Raw genomic sequence first — 21,269 nt, 5'->3', positions numbered from 1 at the left:
CTGGGTATTTTTGAACTATGAAATTGTTGTTACTGTAAAACTGCTGTAACTGAATAAATTTAAGGTAGAACTGTTTAATGCTATACTGTGGAACATTCCAGACAGAGCAATGACATATCCATAGAAACAAGCAGGTGACAGACCACTCACCAAAAAGTTACATAGTACATTTTAACAAATAGTGAATTGCAGAGAATATTGTGAATTGGGACAGTTTTTAAAAGTTCATGCTCTGCTCAAATAGCCAAGGTATTTTGTGCCATTCAAACAATAAAAACAACAACATTTTCAGTTCTTACCCTGCCTTTGAACTGTCTTTCTTCTTCAGTTCAAATACTTCTTTTTTCCAGACAAATACTGTATCTCTAATTGAACACCAAATTGAAAGCCTTTATTTAACCACAATGTCCCACTGAAATTCAGAATCAGATTACAAGAGAGACCCGGCCAAGGTAACAACCAACACAATACAAAATAGCAAAATCACAAAATATCAGATTATAAAACCATTTTCATCTCTCAAGAACAACCTACACGTCTCTGTCACCACACTTTTAAATTTTTTTTTAAAGGGCTCAAATTTCACTACTTTCTGATCTATGTTATAATGTTGTTTCCTCATCACAAATATACCCGGAATTGTGTTTTGTTTCATTCACACATGTTAAACACACAAAACCTGCATATACTTAGGAGTTCTTTACTCAAAAAGAAAACAGTACCGACACCAACTTGTGATGTTGTGTGGTAAATGTGTTCTTAAACTCCATACACCTTCACCAGACTCATTTGGATGATTTCAGCCCTGGAATTGCCCATCTCTACTGAATTAAAGGTCAAAGGTTGCTGTCAACTTGAATAAAACTACTGCTTGGTGACCTCACAAGGTGGAACAGAGCATTTTGACTTTGGAGATGTAGACAGACTAGTAATAAAGGATTACTTAAACATGTGTGAATGAATCAAAACACAACTTGAGTTATGTTTTTGATGAGGGAACAACATTCTAATACCTTAAAGCTTACAAGTCAATGTGAAGTAATATAGGACCTTTAAACTTATCAAGTGACACCATAGAACCACCATTGGAATTTAAGATCTTTCTGTAAATGTTTCCAAGACCATAGTGCTGAGAAGGAAAAGGCAGATTTTCCCAGCTCAGTGAGGCACAGTGAAAAGTAACTGAGAGGAGGAGCAAAGCCGGTAACTACCTGAACTAGGATAGAGTATACGAATATATGCATACAACAATGTTTTCATTACCTCACTAAACTATCAACACATTTTCAACACTAGTAGAAATCAGCCAGTTCAATTTGTATAAAAAAAACATTAATAACTGCTATGAAATGATAATCTGCCACCATCACCTTGTTTACGTAACCGCTGAGAGCAGAGTATTGTCTCATGTTTACGGTGTGTGGTTCTAGTATCAGTTGTGATCCTGTGTGTTTCTGTTGTGGGAAAGTGGTGCGTACACACTGCTGTATACACCGCGGGTGAGATGAGAGGGCCTTTTGGGAACAATGGAGGCTTATTATCAGGAGTCCCTTGCCCCCCCCCTTTCCCAGAACTGGCTGTCCTAGATGTAACATGATCACTGTGACAACCAGCGCTGCTGCTACTCCGCTCCAGGTAAACAACAAAGAGGAGGGGCTAAGAAGTATGGGGGGGGAAAGACAAGGAAGTACGAAGCTATGAATTATCTGAGAATCACTTACAACACAAAAGGTTTACAGAGAATGATTCAGGTTTACTCAGTGTAACACCCTATCTTCTAACCCCTAACCTTAACCCCTTAATTAAGTAGTTAGTAAAACTGAACGATTCTTAATAAACAAATGTTCATGTTTTATTGAGGCTAATTAAAGAGCCCATATTACTCTATTCTCTGATCTATGGTATAATGTTGTCTCCTCACCAAAAACATATCTGGAGTTGTGTTTTGTTTCTTTCACACATTTTTAACACACAAACCCTGCAAATTTTGGCTGAGTTCTCTCAAACAGAAAATTGAAAGGCAGCTTAAAAACTACCACTACATGACATCACAAGGTGGAACAGAGCATTTTGAGCTTTGGGGATGTAGACAGATTAATAATAATAATAATAAAAATAATAATAATAATAAAGGGTTACTCAAACACGTGTGAATTAAACAAAACACAACTCCAGGTTTTTGAGGAGATAACAACATTATAAGAGTCAATTTTGCATAATATAGGACCTTTAAGGTATAATTATCAGTGTGGTCCCCAATAAACTCAAGGTACTCTAGGATGATGGATAGCTTGTCATGTGCATGTCTTATGAATGTTAATGCTATGTCTGGAATGTTTCACAGTATGGCATTATGTTATGGAGAAAAGGAGCTTTTGGGGCTCTACCTAAAATGTTAAACAGTGCCCCTTTAATATGGATTCTCAGACAAACAGTAGAAATAATAAAGCTATTTTCCAATACATGCAAACTTGTTTACTTATGTTGTTTTTCTCATTACTGTACAGTCCCCTCCACATGCTGACCAAGATCACACTTTCTTTTAGCATTTTCCCCATGGCTGAATTTGTTGTGTCACGTTGCTTATACTAGTATATTCATATTTTATGGTCAGAGGGGCAAATCCATGTTGAGCGTGACTCTAAACAGAGGCATACAAGACATGTGCAAAGCAAATAAATGAAACATAGATTTCAATGACCCCTATGTTAAAATATGTTTATGTATTTTTGAAATAAGAGCCATGTGTGCCTGTTCCCAAGCATCATTCAGCTGTACTTCGTAGAAAACGGAAAACACATCTACACAGCCTGAGGGCCAGAACATATCCATAACATTTCAATGGGTTTAAAAGAAGTCTATGTTCCACACGACAAAGACATCACTCACACTTTATGTATCATCTCCAATACTGTACAAATAACAAGATCATAGGTTAAACTGATGCATCTGTTAGGTCATGCATTTGGAAAGAAGTACTGCATCTGTCCTGTATGTGATTCAGTAGTTATAAGACACAGCGGCATTTGTTGTGTCCATGCAGGAGTCACAGAATCACAATCTGGTGTTCATTTCTCAACATTGGTTTAACTACTATGTGTTATGTCTATTGTTTACAAGGTTCATTTATTTATTTTCATTTTTTCATTTTTCATTATGTATGTTTTTATTACACTGAAAAATGTAAAAAGTCTCACATCCTCCTGCTTGTTTCTATGTATTTGTTGTTCCTTTGGCTATAGTCTTCTAGCCAGGCTAGCACCACCTAGTGACTCCGCTCAAGTTAATTTCTCTCCAGCGACTAGGTCAGGAATCAGAATACACGAGACAGTTTGCAAGAACCCGGGAAACTGTAGACCGTGCATAGACCAATCAGTGAAGAGCTGTGAAGTCATGACATCAAACTCAAGCGCCTGTCTGGGTCCCTTTTGTGGTACAGCACAAAAACAAAGTAAAGTACAGTAAAAAAAAAAAGTGGTCGAGATGAATGTAGACAAAGCCATACATTCTGTGTTGGCAACGATTCCTGAGATCGAGGATTTAAAGCTGGAACAAAGAGAATGTTTAGTGAATTTTATCAAGGGGAAAGACGTTATTGCCCTTCTTTCTATGTGATTAGGGAAAAGCTTAATATATCAGTTTGCCCCGTTAGCAGCGCATTACATTCATCATGACCAAATAGCAGTGATTGGTTAAATAAAAAAAGTACCCACCTACCATCGAGCGAACGAATCCTAATGCTGTGAGGTCCGATGGTTTCCACAAAGTGAAACTGATTGATGAAGCAGGGTACCATACCACCTCTAGAAAGTTCCATATTATCACTTTAAGAACAATTTTGACTAAACTAAACATGTGATTGATTGACACAAAAAAGTGTTTTTTGCCCAGCCCTACTTTACAATCTATTTTTACATGTTTTACAGACAATCTGAACTTATAGTAAAAAAAAAAATAAACAAAAAATAATTCTGCCTTTAGTTTTAATAAAACAGCTCATGTTGATGGTGAACACTAGGGTGGAAAGACTGTTGTGTACCTTTGATAAACACAGAGTGACACGTTTGAGGACAACGGGGCATCAGCAGGTGCAGTACGTCACAGCTTCTGCTCCACTGGGGGCTGGTTCGTGACAGGATCTGCTCTGGGTCACGCTGAGTCGCAGTTGTTCCGTGATGAAGACGAAGAGGATGAAGATAATGGAGTGTTTATGAAGAGAAGGGGCAGGAGGAGTGGAGGGAGGGGGAGGAAGTTGGACGTAAAATGCTGAGTCACTTTGGGTTTTTACGCTCCAGTGCACCCAGTCTCCTTGAAGCACATCCCAGTGATGAAAACAATAACAAGACTATAGTAACATACAAGAAATGAGGTAAAAACACTATGTACATGAATATCAGCATTCCCAATTTACTGAATGAGATTTGACAGAAGGAAAGATGTTGATCAAGGGCTGCCGGTCGTGTGAACTTTGTGTGACAAAATGACCACTGCCACTGAAGAATAATGAGAAATGAAAAGAGTATAAAAACGCCTAAAATAAAATTATCAAACACATGTATACCCAGATATAAATACAATGCAATACAAAAAGTTGATTATCATTTGAGCAGGTATTTATACTGAAACAAGACAAACTTCAATAATTCGTTTACATTTTTATTGTTCTTTAGTAGTCATAAGGTAGCCAGGCTGGCACCACCTAGTGCCTCTGCTTAATTTCATTTCTCTCCAGTGACTAAGTCAGGAATCGGAATACACTAGACGGTTCACAGAAACCCCAGAGGTGTGAGTCCGGGCACCAGCCAATCAGCGAAGAGTCATACATTCTGTGTTGGCAACAATTCCCGAGATCGAGGACTTAAAGCTGGAACAAAGAGAATGCTCGGTGAATTTTATAAAGGGGAAAGACGTTATTGCCCTTCTTCCTAAGGGATTTGCGAAAAGCTTAATATACCAGTTAACCCCGTTAGCGGCGCATTACATACATCATGACCAAATAGCAGCGACTGGTTAAATGAAAAAAAGTACCCAACTACAGTCGAGTGAACAAATTCTAACGCAGCGAGGTCAGACGGTTTCTATGAAGTGAAACTGGCTGATGAATCAGGCAAGTCATAAGGTACTTCAGTAGCCACAGCCGCCCTGAAATACACAGAATCAAGGCTGCGAATCTGCACCATCAACCTATCCCACCACCACTAATCTTTCACATACTCATCACAGTCATACAAGGAAAGGGTGACGTGTCTTGCTCAAAGAAACAATGACAGGAACTGTGCTCTAGTTACTGCACTACTGTCACCACATTTTATTAGTGTTAACAATGACATGCTCTAAAAATGTGAGTATTTTACAATCCCTGTGGTATTGAAATTGGTATCAACATCAAGTTTTACATTTTAGTATCATGACAAGACTAGTGCTGAAACCGCACTAGAACCGCACTAGTTGATTACTGGAAGAGGTGACACGGAAAACCATTTGGGGGACTTTACTGACACATAATGCTTTCATAAGAGGGCTATGACACACATGTAGAAATAAAGAAACCGATTATACAACAGGAAATCAAATCAAATGTGACAAGGACTAGCAGCATTTTCTAACCCCTATCTGTATGAGATTAAATGCTTTATACAATGTGCATCTATGAAAACCCACTCGAATGCAAACCACAGTGAGTTGCTTATATAGATGAACCAAAAGCAGGCAACATGTAAATTTGCAGCTCCATTCTGCTCAATGATAATGGTGTGAATCTCTTAATCTTGTGTTTTTGTCAACTGTTTGTGTTCAGCAGGTTTCAATGAAGCACTGTCCTCCTTTATGCCCTGCTCCACATACCAGTGTCTACTTTGACCTACTATTTTCCCACGCAAATAAACAACAACTGAAATCCAAACAAAACCGAGGAACCAACCTTTGCTTTCAAACAAAACAAGGCTGAGAATTATGGCAGAAAAAAAAAAACAACATTTTGATTTTTAAAGGGACCATGTTACGCTTTTCTGCTTTAGTGCTCTACTGTGTTTTTAAACTCCATACACCTTCTAGTATCATTTGGATCATTTCAGCCCTGGAATTGCCAAACTCTAAATTAAACTAAATGTAAAGTGTAGCTGTTAACTTGCAAACTACCGCTTCATGACATCACAAGGTGGAAAAGAGCATTTTGAGCTTTGGCGATAGATAGACAAACGAATAATAAAGGATTACTCAAACATGTGTGAATGAATCAAAACACAACTCTGGGTATGTTTTTGAAGAGGTAACAGCATTACTACATGCCTTAAAGCTCACAAGAGTCAATTTTACATAATACAGGACCTTTAATTTTTTTCTTTTCAAAAGCAAAGACAATTTTTGATTTGTTGTTTTGAAATAATTGGATCTATAATATATCAAAATTTGCCTCAGGACTCTTTATGACAGTTTGTGGTGCTTTGCAGTATACTGTGCAGTGGGGGTGGGGCAGGATACATTTCCCACAAGATGCGACACAAGATTGGGCCAACAAGAATGAGACAACATTTTTACATAATATATAATTAACAAATTCTGTCACCAGCACTTAATGGTCCTGTATTGAGCAAAATTGACTCTTGTGAGCTTTAAGCCATGTTAAAATTTTGTTACCTCATCAAAGAACATACCTGGAGGTGTGTTTCATCCAAATGATTCTATTCAAAGCGGAAATGGAGTTTAAAAACACAGTGGAGCACTTCCTGAGTTACCACGGCATCACAAGGTGGAACGGTGTTTTCAGTTTGAGAGAAGTACTCCGTATAAATTTGCAGGGATGGTGAGTTAAATGTGCGAATGAAACTACACAACTCCAGCTAAGTTTTTTTTTTTTTTTCAGGGAAACAACATTATAACAGATCAGAAAATAATGTAATGCAGCCCCTTTAACCATTTGTTGCACAATTTTATCTTGTGAAATCCTATCCGTCCCTATTGTGCAAAATGTATGCACCTATGTTTTAAGGTGTTTTTAAATGTATGCATATTGAGGCCCCCTAGCCTGAACATGCATACATTTGATATCAAAAAGCCCCATAGAGTCTGTAATAAGATGTGTGTATTGACCTTTGCAACACTGTAGTTTGAGGGCTGAATCCTGTCTCTCTTTTGTCAGCAGAAAAAAGGCAGAGAGAGGAATGTGCTGGAGGTAACGCGATCCCAGTGAACTCAGCTGTGAAAGTCAGCAGGTTCGGGTCCACGCTAAACGCTTCCTCGTAATCAAAACAGTCTGTACTTAGTTATAGCCTACGTCATGAAATTCACTTCTCAATTTCTAAAGCAGGTTCTTAGAAATTCAAACAAACCCGTAATTCAGCCCTTGAAACCCTTTGTTCCTGCTAATTCCCAGACTCCTCCCAGGGCTCATGGTTTAGACAGTGAGGGAAAGTGTCGTGCCTGGTTGTATATGTGAAGATGCCTGAGGTAGAGGGGTGATTGGAGAAGGTAGTTATTTGGACACTGGCTGTTGGCTCCCATGCATTCCTAGGAGCGCGTTGACTGAAGTGGTCGGTACATACCTGTGGCAAATGCACACTCTTTAATCATCTTTATGCAGGAGATGTGGACTTTTCACTGACAAGCTGCTATAAGGGAACGGGAATGTACGGCGTTCTCACAGTTTGGGGCTGTGAACTTTGGGTGAAACTGGGCATTCATGGCAGATTTAGCTTTTTATCATTTCACTAAATTCTGACAGATGTGTTGAGCTGGAGTTTTTTTGTAGGCACACCTGCTAGTTCTATTCAGTCAGCACTTAATAGTCTTAAATTTTAATTTTGTCTGCAAACCACATTACACTGGGCAACAAAATGTGCCTATCCGTGGGTTTCAGGGTGAATTTCAAGTCTGTTTACTGAACTAAAGGTTATTAACTTGTAAACTATAACTACATGACATCACAAGGTGGAACAGAGCATTTTGAGTTTTGGAGTTGTAAACAGACTAATAATGCAGGGTTAGTTAAATGTATGTGAATGAAACAAAACACAACTCCAGGTATGTTTTTGAGGAGGTAATAACATTATAAAAAGTCTTAAAGCTCCTTTGTGTAATATAGCATTGCTCCCCAAAGACTGCTTCATGACCTTCAGGTGAGTTGCAAGAGGTTTCTTTTGGGTTGCCTTGTCACAGTCTGCATGTAGATCTGTGATATACATATACATACATCTCTGCACATCCCCCTCCTCACTTTTTCGGTAGTACCGCCTTGCCTTACCAATTTTCTGTGGGAAACATTGATTACTGTTTTTCCTTGTTTAAAACTTACCATACCGTATTTTTTGGATTATAAGGAGCACTCAAAATCCCTTAATTTTCTGAAGAATCTACAGTGCGCTTTATAATCCGGTGCCTTATGTGTTAATTCTGGTTGTGCTTACTGACCTTGAACCGATTGCCACATATGTTCCACTGAGTCATGTCCATTAGTTCAACAAAAGCTGACCACATCAGTGCACAAGGAGCAAGTTTTTTTTTTTTCAGCACTTATAGTTTATGCAAATGAGCCATGTGGTTTTAAGTGTCCTTTCTGTAAAACGTAAACAAATGTGTGCAAAGCTAAATTAAACACATTATTACTCAATGAATATTTGAGTCCTCCTCATAGGAAATAAAAAAAGTCTCAAGTCTCAAGTGTCGTCTGTTTGTTTTGCTTAATGCACCTTACAACCAGGTGTGCCTTCTGTCTGAAAAATATGGTAATACTAATTGTTCAGAGGTACGATCACTCAGTCATCAATAAAATATGGGTCCCCAGAAAAAAGTTTGGAAAACAATGTAATATAGAACCTTTAATAGCCTTAGAATTTTTAAAATGTCATAACAGTGAGTGTGAATGGTGCAATAAAAAACTAAATACAACAGGGTGTAACAAAATCCCATGCTAAATTAAATGTGTACATAAATGTGCACTATGTAACTCAGCTGTCAACTGGTGCAGCCAGAGTCCACCACCTACTTATGCAATGTTCCACAGCATGGAGGTGATGAAGCCACCAGGCCAAGTTACAAATCAGATCTGTGGAAAGGTGACCCTGCTCATAGTTAGGGTTTGCATGTTTATCAAGATATACTTCAAGTTGAGCACCAACATCACCAACAATAAGACAATATGTTGGTGGAGCTTCTACTGCAAAAGTAACTCAGTTCACCTTTAACTGACATGAAATCCGCGCTTTAAACCGAGAAGAGTTTTATCGTTCCCTGGAGTTTTGAAGCGAAACTAGTTCAAATAGTTTCACACCTCACTGTCATCTGACCCATTGTTAATTTACACAAATGCATGGTTTACGACAGCCTCAAACTATGTGAGCCCTGAAAGACCTTTTGTTGAGCAGAGACACCTCAATACAAAGAAGAGAGAGAAACTACTGATCCAAGGCCTGCTCTCATCTGGACATTCATTGTACATAAAAAAAAAAAAAAAGATAATAAAATAAAAATGATTACAATAATTAAAAATTGTTGATACTTTAAAATTTTCAAAACGCATCATGAACAAAAAAGAGAAATTTGTCCATAAATTTATTTGTTACTAGCAGTGGAACGTGTAAGAGTTTTACTGATTTCTCTTTGTATAAACTCAAGGAAAGATCCAAGCGTTGGCCCAGTTCACCTGCCCTATGAGGTCAAAGTTCACCAGAGAGTTCCCACCATGTTGAAAAAGACTCCAGCGCTCAGGCATCTGCACCTGACCTACAAGTGTGAGAGAGGAAACCTGAGCACCATGTGACCACTCCACTCCAAATACTGCACCAAGTCCCCAACAGCTCAGGTATGTTGGAGACTCAGACCCAGTTACAGGAACAATAGAGACAAGGCACGGTTTGTTTTTAAGCATCACTCCTACAGTCTCCAACCTGATCTTTTCATTTATATTTTGATTATTTTGATTATATGCTGCTTGTACACCAATAATGTTACATTGTTTTGGTAATTTTGACTGATAAATTGTTTTTGGATTTCTCAAATTAGGAACTAAAACTCATATTCAGTGGTTGGTGGTTAATCCCATCTCCAAAGCATACTGTCCCTGTATCCTGGGGCAAAACACTTCATCCACATTGTATGATTGTGGCCAGTGATAAGAGGTGGTGATAAGAGGGACCAAGAACACAAATTGCCAGTCTCGCTTCCTTTGGTCGAGCGTAGGGCAGCTGTGGCTACAGATGTACCACCAACTGTTGTTCAAAGCTGCTATTTACATCAAGCTAAAGACTATATTACTACTATTTTCTGATCTATGTTATAAATAAAGTTGTTTCCTTGTCAAAAACATACCTGGAGTTGTGTTTTGTTTCATTCACACATTAACACATAAATCCTACATGTTTCTTCTCTCAAACTGAGAGTATGTTCCACTGTGTAATGTCGCCTCTACACGCCTTGATAATTTCAGCCCTAGAATTGCTAATCTCTACTGAACGAAAGGTAAAAGGTAGCTATTAACATGAAAACTACCTCTTCATGACATCACAAGGTGAAATAGAGCATTATGAGCTTTGGAGATGTAAACAGAGTAATAATAAAGGCTTACTCAAACATGTGTAAATGAAACAAAACACAACTCCATTGTCGGGTAACCAAAGTCTCAAAAATGGATTGAACCTGACATCGCCTGCCATACTTTTTATTTCTGTTTATTTTGTTAACTGTGACCCTGAGGACCAATAATTGGAGGGTCTGCTCTTCTAGAAATATCGAGAAAATTTTTTTTGGCCATTTTAGTGTAGGTAACCTTCATTTTGTGACAGAAAATTTTGAAAAATGACAAATTTCCTCAAATCCTCAGTGGATTGGGTAAGCTGTCTACAAATACATTCCAGATGCAAAGAACACATGTGGTGACAACATTCAGTGAAAAAAATATTCACAAAACACATTTCTACATGATTTTGGCTCAATTTAATGCCAAAAAATAAGGCATTTTTTTCACTTTACCTCGTTGGCAATCAACTATTCCCCCAAGTTTTGACATCAGCCAATATGCCATTCTTTTCTTCAAACAGTATTGGGAGGGTTCTCCCTGCTCCTCCTACCCCTCCTTTCCCTGCTCCCTCTTCCCTTCTCTCACCCTATTTGGTTTTTCCTGGGCGGGCCCCCAAATCATCTCACCTGCTGAGCTCCACTCCTGATCCTCATCAGTAATCATCTCCGGCAATAAAAGACCTGCTGACCTGCTCTCCAGTGCCAGATTGTTCCGTCAACCAAGTGGTGAACTACTCAGGCTATTTGTGTTTTTGAGCGTTTTGAGGGTTTTTGTCCGTTCCCCAGTTCAACCTTTTGGGGCCAGCCTCATCCCGTTATCACCTGTTCCGCAAGCCTCTGGTCAGCCTCTTCACCTTTGCACTTCAGCCAACCTGGACCCGTCCTACCTCCCCTGGAATCAATCCCCCCATCCACGACTATTTTGTTAATAAATACTTTTTGTTACTGCGTATTTGGGTCCGACCAGTGATTCTTAACAAGTATAGTCATTCCACAGAAAAAAATAAATAAAAACCCAACCAAAATCTAATGGATCTGTGATGATTTCACTACCATCAATAGGCCCAGAACCTCAATAGAATGTTAGGCTACTCTCAACATTCCATAAGGCACACTGGATATTTAACATGGTTGTTAATGTCCACATTATTAAACATCATGGCCTAGGCATCTTTTAAATAATAATAATAATAATAATAATAATAATAATAATAATAAATATAGCCGCAAGCGGCAGTGATCGGCCCTTGCTCAAGCCTATGCCACGCCCATGCCACCACGTTGAGCTCTGCACATGCCGTGCCTCACGAATGCACCTTACTCATTGATCTAACTTCTAAATTAACACTAACCCCTAAACCTACGTGAACTCCTAACCATAGCCCTAGCCCAGGGGTCGGCAACCCAAAATCTGCAAAGAGCCATATTGGCCCAAAAAAACTAAAATCATGCCTGCCTGGAGCCGCAAAAAATTATAAGCCTAATATGAAGGCAACATAGGCTGTTAGTATATTAGCTATATAAGCCTACTATTAAAATGACTAAGTTGGCTACAAATACAAAATGAGCATTCATGATTACACAAACCCCTTTTGCGACCCTCTCATACTCGCCGTCTGTAGCCACTGAAATCAGGTGGTTAGTGTTTATTCCTTTGTCATTTAGGCCCCGTTTACACGTACACGGGTATTTTTTAAAACAGAGACATTTCCCTTCGTTTGTTCACATCGTTTACACGTTAATTCGCCTCTGAAAACAAATCTTTCTAAAAACTCCAGCTAGAGTGGAGATTTTGGAAAACTCCGGTTTCACGTTTGCGTGTAAACTGAGATAAACTGAGATTTAGGAGCTGATGAAGCTCTGAGCTCGGGCAGCAGCGCCAAACACACGGGAGCACTCAGCGCAGCTCCTCAAGACGGGGCTGGGGGTCCAGTGTTGGTCAGATTGTCCGGAGGCTTTGTCCTCCATGTCCTGGTTCCAGACGGGGGCGAGCAAGACCAGCGCGCAAAGGACTGGGTCCGAGTGCTTCAGTGCAGTCGTCTGCGCGCTGGTTCCGTGCGGGAAAAGCGAGAATGCGCTGTGGACCACAGGTCCGGGCGGGCTGCTGAGGTCCTCCGGCGCTCGGCCGCGGCTGGTTCCGAGGTGGTGCAAAGCGTCCGGACAGAAGTGTGAATCCAGTTTGGTTCGTTATGTTGTTCTGAGCGGTCCGTCTGTGCACGTGTTTTTTTGTTGTTGTTTTTTTTCGGGGAAAGCGCTTCTCAGGTGGAGGCACCGGACACCACCCCCGCTTCAGCTTATCTATTTGTTCTGCTGAAACACTTTTCATGTGTTTCATTTGCACACCGCTGATGGATCAGATCCATGACCAGAGATGAACGAGGGTTTTATCCATAAAGAAACCAGATTAAAACAACAACCAAAAAAATCATTCCTTTTCCATTTTCACTCATTTTTGAAAAAGCTCCAGGGAGCCACTAGGGGAGTGCTAAAGAGCCGCATGCGGCTCCGGAGCCGCGGGTTGCCGAACCCTGCCCTAGCCTAACCTTAACCCTAGCCCTAACCCGAACCTTACCCCTAACCTAACCCTAACCCCTGATCTTAACCGAACCCTACTATTTTTCTCAGTTTCTGTATGTGTTGATTTTTATTTATTTTTTATCCAAGATGGTGGACTTCCGGTTTGGGAGAGAGCGTGGTCACAATATACTTTATTGTTCCTATTCCCATGATGCATCTGTGTACTAAATTTGGTTTGAGTACACAAAGTTTTTGTTGGGACGTCCCCTTGGTGAAGACAGATTTTTAGCCAGTTGCCATGGCAACACGATGGGAGATGGAGTGTGGGCGTCATTGACTTTTTTCATTAAAACCAGGCCACGAATGTGTGTAGCAAATTTTACATGCCTACGACAAAGTAAAATTTTATTGTCCCATACAATCTCCCTAGGGGGCGCTATTGCATCCAGTTTAGATTTTCTTATATAAATCTATTCAGGGTCGGAGTGTCGACCAACAATTAAAGTTTGAGTGAACTTGGCCAAAGTTTGTGGGAATTATCACGCGTCGAATTTTGATGGCGAGCTGCAAAAACGAACCCGAAATTTGCACCGTTGCCACAGCAACACTGTTTTAAAAAGCTTTAAACAACTTTTAATATCTCACTCATCTAGATGATACAGAATGATTCTACTGAGTCTGGGTCAAATGCCTTAGGACGAGTTCGTTCAAATATGAGGACAAGAAAATGGCGCCGAGTCGCGCGATCAGTCCAATATGGCCGACTTCCTGTTAATATACATTTTTGACCCTATTCCCATGGTGCATCTGTGTACCAAATTTGGTTTGGCTATGCCAAAGTTTTTGTTGGGGCGTCCTATAGATGCATCAAGAATCTCAGACTTCCGGTCATTGTGCAATTCATACTGGGAAGGATTTTCCAAAAAAGTGAGCATCAAACCTCCATGTTTGTTTGCCCAGTGGGATGTGTCTATTGACAAAGCCGATCTTTTCAAGTCTTTTGAACCATATCACTTTTGTTTCTGGTTCTGATATTGTCATATTTTAGTTTTGTGATTCAGATATCGTTAATTGTGTGGTTGTTGGATCCTAAGAGCGGAAAACGACTCGAGAAATGTGTTTGTGAACTCCATAAATGCAAAAGTGAATCAGATGTGTGTGACTCAAACCTCTGTTCAAACTGTTTCTCTTCCCAACGGAATTGAAATAGTGAAAGGTGAAGGTGATGGGCAGGATTCATCCACAAGAAGAACCAAAAAGGAAACCTTTGACTGCCTAACCCATCCTGAGTTTGCAGAGAACATTTTGTATGTGGAGCACCATCAAAGTAAAATCCCGTTTGTTAAGTGAGACGTACAGAAGACAAACAGGCTGAGCTCACACTTTCTTGTTCTTGTGGTTTTACAGCAACATCACGTCTTGGTCTTTTTACAGTGGAAGGTGTTTCTTGGTGAACAGCTGGTGCCTTTCACTTTGGCGTTGACTTTTTAAATTTGTGAACAAGGTGGAGTGAGGGACCATGATGTTTAATAATGTGGACATTAACAACCATGTTAAATATCCAATGTGCCTTATGGGATGTTGAGAGGAGCCTAACATTCTATTGAGGTTCTGGGCCTGTTGATGGTAATGAAATCATCACAGATCCATTGATTTTGGTTGGATTTTTATATTTTTTTCTGTGGAATGACTATACTGTTTGAAGAAAAGAATGGCATATTGGCTGATGTCAAAACTTGGGGAATAGTTGATTGCCAATGAGGTAAAGATGAAAATACTGGAAAAAAGTGAAAAAATGCCTTATTTTTTGGCATTAAATTGAGCCAAAATCATGTAGAAATGTGTTTTATGAATAATTTTTTCACTGAATGTTGTCACCACATGTGTTCTTTGCATCTGGAATGTATTTGTAGACAGCTTACCCAATCCACTGAGGATTTGAGGAAATTTGTCATTTTTCAAAATTTTCTATCACAAAATGAAGGTTACCTACACTAAAATGGCCACAATTTTTTTTTCTTGATATTTCTGGAAGAGCAGACCCTCCAATTATTGGTCCTCAGGGTCACAGTTAACAAAAAAAATAAAATAAAATAAAAAGTATGGCAGGCGATGTCAGGTTCAACCCATTTTCTAGAGCTTTTGAGACTTTGGCTCCCTGACTACCAGGCATGTTTTTGAGGAGGTCACAATAGTAAACATGGCTTACAGCTCACAAGAGTCCATTTTGTGTAATATTACTTTAACAGTTACAGACTTCAGACATCAAATAGTTTCAGAGCTGTGGGTAAGAGTCAAGTACATGTTATATTTGTTTTGGATAATAAAAAGTATCAGGAATGCATTTAGAATTTTGGCGTGGATTTACACTGCAAAAACAAACATCCAACTAAATTAAGATGACCTGAATTAAGAAAGTTTTATCATGATTGTATAATTATCCACCAATGGAACAAGACTTTTTGTACTTAAAATTTTTTTAAAATACATCTTGCTACTGCGACAGCAACTTATAAGAAATAAGAAACACAATCTAATGTTCTTGAGATAAGAAAAACACACGTACTCAATTGGTAGACAATTGTACTTGTCCAGTTAAATCTACTCAGATAAAGTAAAATGTTCTATTTAAGTCATTTTAACTGAATTAGATATTGCTTTTTGCAGTGTAGATCGCTGTTTTGAAGATAATCTGGTTCAGTAACATAACAAGAATACAACCATATCTTCCCAGAGGTGCTTGCAATTGATACACCATTTCTTTTTATAGCTATATTGAAGCTTGTTTTGTATAAACCTATATGTAGCTATATTTTCCAATAGTCTTCTTTGTTGTTTTCAGTAAAAACTCCACTAGTAAAGACACCAGCCAGAGGGCACTTTGCTCATGAGGTCAACTTGTACTTTGATCATATTTCAAACTCACAATGATTATTATCTTATTCTTGTTGCAAACACAGACTCTGACTTCTCCAATCCCTTCTAATCTCCTCTCACCTTTCTCACTCTCACTGTATTTGTTTATATTTTCCAGTGTTTTCGAGAAGCCCTCCCTCTCTCTTTCTCCCTCTCTCTCTGTCTAAAATGGTGGGATGAATTGTTGGGACTTGATAAAGCAGCGGTCACCTCAGTTCACCTGCTCTGAGCCTTTGTTGATGTTGTGTGGGTGCTTGGCAACGATGTGGCGGCCTGATGCCTTGAGACCTTTACTATGTTAAAGGGCCAGTACAGTGTTTACTTCTCCCTCACTAATAACATTAGTATGTGTCCACATCCAACACAGTGTAGGTTTATCTTAATCTTTTATCCAATTGAGAAAACTGCAATACAGTACAGCCTTTTTGCTAATCATGTAATCCGCTGTTGACTCTGGACTGACATAAAAATAAATTTTTCAATGCAAACTTATGTGTAGTATTTACTATGGACTATGTTTTTAACTGGAGTGCCATTCGGTGGCAGTTTAGCCTTGTCAAAGCCTGACCTAGTCACATCTTGGTTAGCAGGTTTCCACCTGGTTGATACTTGGATGGGGCAGCTGTGGCTCCAGTGCAAACTGTTGTTGTGTCCTTAAATAAGACACTTCACCTACCTTGTCTAGCATGAGTGTGGTGTGTGAGTGATGGGTGGGGATTGGATGGGCCAATCACTCTGTTTGGCAGCCTCAGTCCAAAAAAGGCAGCTGTGACTAGACTAGTTTACCAACACCAAAGCTACTTGGAAAAGCCATGCAAGACTTATTTTTACCCTACATAATATACATTTAGAAACAAGAATTACTATAATCTTATTAAAGATTCTTCCATTTTTATATGGACTGTAAAGTGTATATTTATTATATGTAAAGTGTATATTTATTACTTGTGGTTTGAGTCCTGCTGAAATGGTAGAAACATTTAGATTATAAACCCCTGCATGCTTCAGGGTTGTGAAATCAACTTCCTGCTTTGACCAAACAAAAATTAAGAGTGGGAAAAATTGAGTCGCTTTTGTTGACCAAAAATCAACAAAATTCTTGCTAAACAAAACCAGTTTTAGTTCTTAACGTCTCGATCAAACACGTACTTTTACGTTTTTAATTGGGTCATATTTTGACCTATAGATGTTTTATGTGTACGCTACCTGTGCCTGTGTATGCTTCACTTGTAGATTTTATTATCCCAGTGAGTAGAACGCAAACAGTGTTGTGTGGTTCCAGAACAATGAGTTCCTTCACGATGGCGCTGACGACAGCAGATCGCCCACAGTTGCCCAGCCCAGGTACAGCTCCAGAGTCTAATGAAGCAGGACCAGACCACAGCACATCCCAGAGGAGGTGCTGTGCTCTGGGCAACCGTGTGTGGGTGCCCCCCTGGGTCACAAACCAGGTGTCCCAACTCCCACAGCAACAAACAAAGACTAACAACATGGTCAAAAACTTATAGGAAAAATGGGCAATTCAAACATCTAGATTTCTTATCTTTACAATTGTAGTATACTTATTTGTAGTAGAGCATGTGGTTGTACACATTTTTTTTAAAGCAGAAGATAGAAGTATTCCATGGTCAGTTCTAATAATATCATGAACTTCTGATTAATCACTAGGGACATCATTATGCAACAATGGAAATGACTCAAAATGGAAACATGCATTCTAATGTATCTCATTTTGTACTAAACCACTGTGTACAGAGACAATAACATGGAAACTGTTTCAACTTTGTCTTAACTGTATTGCTATTTTTTTCCACAATGTGAGTCTAATGATTTCCCAGCATTTGGCCTTAGTTGGTGTAGAGATCCAGATCTAGAGCTATTTTGAGAATTTCATCTTTACAGAAAAGACTACACTTTTTTGTTTTGGCAACTTTGCAGTTCTGTTTTTGTGTGGGAGGTTAGGTGAGTAGGAGAAACGCAAATTTACAACCAACTTGAACATATGTATACGCTAACATACTAAATATTACATAGTGAGGTCATATGACTGTAGCGTGAATACTAGTATCACTATATCTATGTCTCGGTGTTATAGCTCTAGCCTGTACCACCCACCCACCCATCTGCGCCCATGGGCCCTCAGTCCATCTGGCTCTTCCTCTGCGTCTGGCAGCTTATCACCTAAAATGGCTGCTAATTACAGTCTCATTTCGCCGTAGCACTTTTATTGTGTAAGATACCAAATACAGGAGGGAGGAGGAAGAAGACATGACCTTAACCTGAACTCAACACCCCTAACGATGAAGGTTATAGGCACTGAGCACCAATGAGTACAATTAACACGTCAGCAAATTACAGAGACAAAAGTATAGGTTTGTTTAAGGGGGGGCACGAGATGAGTATGTGATCATTACATTCTAGTTATCAACATAACATGCACTTAATATTGTAAATGATGAATTTCTGAATTAAAATACACATTAAAATACATGTAGATGGCAGTGCAGTGTGGATTTTATATAGGACCAGTCTAAAAACAGCTTGTTTTTAACTCGAGTTCAGTAGCCAGGTAGCTTGTCACACCTCAATGAGCTGGTTTGGGACTGGTTAATACTTGGAGGGGGCAGCTGTGGCTCTAGTGTAACCTGTTGTTGTGTACTTAGGCAAAACACTTGACCCACCTTGTCTAGTATGAGTGTTGCATATGAGGTATGGGTGGGGATCAGAGGGACCGATCACTCAGTTTGGCAGCCTCAGTCCCTAAAGGGTAGCTGTAGCTACAAAAGTAGCTTATTACCACCAAAGCAACTTGGAAAAGTTAGTTTCATTATTTTTTACCCTACATAATATACATTTATCTTATCTTAATAAAGGCCAAATTGTGCCATGTTTCTTAGATTTGTGCCTGGACTGTAAAGTGCATTTTTTGTGGTTTATTGTAACAATAAATACATCATATTTTGAACAAGAGATGTGCTTTCCCCCTCAATTATTAAGGAATAATACATTTTGAATACAAAAAGAAATTTTGATTTTTGTGAAAAATTATCTAAATAACGTTATGTTATCAGTGCCAGTACATTTTGTCATACATTATTCTCAGTAGTTCATATGAGTTCTGTGACAAAGTTACTAGTGTTCTTTTCAACTGTGTTGATAAACAAAACTTGATACAACCAGCAGACTCTGTTATCTTCTAAACTGTCGTCCATCTTGGTGCCTGTTGCTGCTCAGTCTAGCACCACTGATGCCACTTTCACAAAGATACAGAACAATACAAGTTGTTGCATAAGGAACAGTATGCACCTACAGAGACTGTCTGACATTTAGACTCACTTTATTTGAATCTTAACTTTCTCAGACAAGTGAAATTGGACTAATTATTATTCTACCTGAAACATTTGCATAGTGGCCACAGACAGCATTTGCCTAGGTTCAAGAAAGGGCAGCAATTCTGGTCAAATGAAAGTTTCTTAAGGAGTTGCAGAGAAAAACCTGTATGTTTTATAATTCTTCTAATGTCAGTTCTTCAGTTCTGACAGGGTTCGAACTTAAGCCATACTACAAAGTACACTACATCTAAGCTGGGACTAGACTAGGGCAATAGGACTAAAGCTGGAACTAAGCTAGAAGGACTAGAACAGGACTTTAAGTAACAACAAACCAAATCTACATCAGGACTCAATGGACTCAGATAATCCACCGTACACTCAAATCAGGCATTGTGTTTAACCTACCAACACTTTTTTTCCTCGAATCACTGCTCATTTTGTGTGGACTCCAGAAAGAAATGGCCATACATTATAAAATTTTTTCCATTTTATTCTCCAATCTGGATGCTGGTTTGTTTATTTATTTATTTATTTATTTGAGACAGGGACAGCGCACAATTTTCGCATTAACCTTGACAGGAGTCAATTGTACATCAGGTTGTAGCATCAGTGCTAATTTCCACCTGTAGTCCCTGGACAGGTTCATTGATTGATTGTATTTAACTGACCTTGACTATCAACTGTTCTGGAGACCTGTAGCATGTTTTTTTTGTTGTTGTTGGTTGTTTTCCTGTTGTGCTCTTGGGCAAAACACTTTCATCAACCACAATTGGTTGAATATTTGGTGTAGATTGCCTGAAGTAACATACTTGCACTGGTAGAGCATTTGTTTGTTAGTTTGTTTTAAAGGTGTATCTTTTCTAGTGGAGGGTCCATTACCTGCTTGTTTCTGCTCTGCCAATGTTCCACATTATGACCCTCGCAGCTCTATCTTACATTTATTCACTTATAGGTGGTTTTGTAGCTCAAAAATACCTAGAAAAAACAGACATTCTGACTGTGAATGGGGTTGTCTCTCCACAGATCTGACCTGTAACTTGGTCCGGTTTAATCTCCATGAAGATAGAAAGGTTTAATACCATACCGTGAAACATTCCAGAGCAACACCAGCTCCATGGAGAAAAGCATTTGACAGACCTTCCACCAGAAGAGTTATACAATGCACCTTAATTTTTATTTATTTTTTTTCTGTGCAGCACTTTGGAAACATTACCGTTTATAATACTTTGAAGGTAACATTGTTGACAGTCTCTTCTCATTTTACCCCAATCAAGCAGGAGTCTATAGTTATATTAAGTGTCATTGATGGATGATATTAACCAGCCTTTGGGATCCGGCTTTGCACCCTGTGAGACAACAGTGTGGCATCTGCCCCATACATTTAATGAGGATTTCACAGTAGGAGTGGATCATACCCCCCATAGTCCTGTAGTCTGAGCAGAAGGCTCATGATGAAGACAAGTTACTGGGTTATTTGCATGTCAAAAGAGCAGAGACACTGAGACAATACAGGATTACCATGCAGCCTTCTCTCCAACACAGATGCCAATGTACTGAGTTTGACAAATCATTTAGAAGACAGCTTTTTAGTCACAAATGGTAGCTGGTCTGCATGAAAGAAGTCAACTTTTCTAGTGATTAATAGCATGGACAGCGCCATATGCACTAATGATCTGATTTACAATGCTGGGACAACTTATCAAGCAGGTAATTTAATAGAAAGGCATATCTTGACATGTCTCTCCTGTCATTTAAAGTGCTAATAAAGCAATATTTACACTGATTGCTTCTTTGACGTCGTGAGCGGCTCATGTAATATGTCAAAATGATTTTGAAGAGGCAAACAATAAAAAGACACTGCTTTTCCTGCGCGTATAAATCAATGGTTTCATTCTTGAGTAAATCCAGGAGAAGATTTAAGGGCTAGCTGTCTTATTGAGTGCTCAAGTGCCATATGTCCACACTTATACGTGGAGTCAGGCAGCACGGCTTAAT

This window comes from Boleophthalmus pectinirostris, unplaced genomic scaffold (genome assembly GCF_026225935.1).
Source record: "Boleophthalmus pectinirostris isolate CB_2022bp ecotype Guang Dong unplaced genomic scaffold, ASM2622593v1 HiC_scaffold_18, whole genome shotgun sequence".
Taxonomy (NCBI): Eukaryota; Metazoa; Chordata; class Actinopteri; order Gobiiformes; family Gobiidae; genus Boleophthalmus; species Boleophthalmus pectinirostris.
This window is presented reverse-complemented; position numbering follows the sequence as displayed.